Here is a 1,173-nt window from a genome sequence, read left to right as displayed (position 1 = left end):
AATAGGACATCGACTACAAAAGACATCGATGTTTTAAAATATCTTTGCTTACAATACATTACCGAAAAAACATCGATGTTTTTAAACAATTATTGAAGGAACATAAGGTCTGTTCCAACGATCACGTATTCTACGGCCTATGCCGTATACTAAGCCAGAGCATGCGTATGTTACTGAAATGGTTAAAAAAAACATCGATGTTTTTTTTATCGATGTCGCATCTCTAGTACAGTTGTAAATATCAATAAATAAATTTTTTTTTAATAAAAAAAAGGTATAACTTTTATTTCTCAAAAGGACACTTCACACTAGACGACAACAAATCATTCATCAGATATCTTCTGTTTAGTGGTTTTTATGAACTATATATTATTAAAAACTAAAGGCATCTAATCTTTTATATATTCCTTTATATTCTTTTTTAAGAAGATAGTTCGGGTGGCGGTCAATAAATGTATAAAAATAGTATAGAAAAAACCATTTATTGTTAACCAACGTTTCACCCCACTTTGCAGGGCTTCGTCAGTCTTCAATCTGACAGCTCTGACGAACCCCTGCAAAGTGGGGCGAAACGTTATTTAATAATAAATGGTTTTCGCATACTATTTTGACACCTTTATTGAACACCACCGGGACCAAGACAGAGTCCCCAGGTCAGTATATTCTAATTATGGTGTGTCTGGTCACTTGTCAACTATGGCAATTGAATGACAAACTCTGAATTCTTATTATCTCTTATTTTAGGGAGGCTAGAAAATTCTAACAGCGGAGCCATTTTAACTAGGCGCAAAACGTGGTTTTAATATACTTTTATGTTAATTCGATTTTATGAAGATAGTCCGGATGGCGGTCGCTAAAGGCATCAAAATAGTAGAAGACAACTATTTATTGAAAACCAACGTTTCGCCCCACTCTGCAAGACTTGTAAACAAAGATTACAACTGAAGTTTGAGTTGTAATCTTTGTTTCAATCTGACAGCCCTGATGAACCCCTGTAGAGTGGGGCGAAACGTTCGTTAACAATAAATAGTTGTCTTATACTATTTTGATACCTTTGACTGCCAGCCAGACTATCCTCCTACAATCTACTTCATACGGTCTAAACTATTTACTTCCAATATTTACATTTTTTGTCTGAATAAATGTGTATTTATATATATATATATATATATA

The 1,173-nt window shown here is 33.5% G+C and overlaps 1 protein-coding gene across 1 annotated transcript in view; it reads right to left on the bottom strand.

Annotated features, from left to right (window-relative positions):
- The window catches only part of LOC106680282 (peroxidase), an 89,234-nt gene that overhangs the window by 73,145 nt on the left and 14,916 nt on the right, over positions 1 to 1,173 (bottom strand). The window lies entirely within an intron of this gene.

This window comes from Halyomorpha halys, unplaced genomic scaffold (assembly GCF_000696795.3).
Source record: "Halyomorpha halys isolate HHAL.00 unplaced genomic scaffold, Hhal_1.1 Scaffold16.1, whole genome shotgun sequence".
NCBI classification, from domain to species: domain Eukaryota; kingdom Metazoa; phylum Arthropoda; class Insecta; order Hemiptera; family Pentatomidae; genus Halyomorpha; species Halyomorpha halys.
The sequence above is the reverse complement of the archived record's forward strand: the minus strand, read 5'-3'. Positions and strand labels throughout refer to the sequence as shown.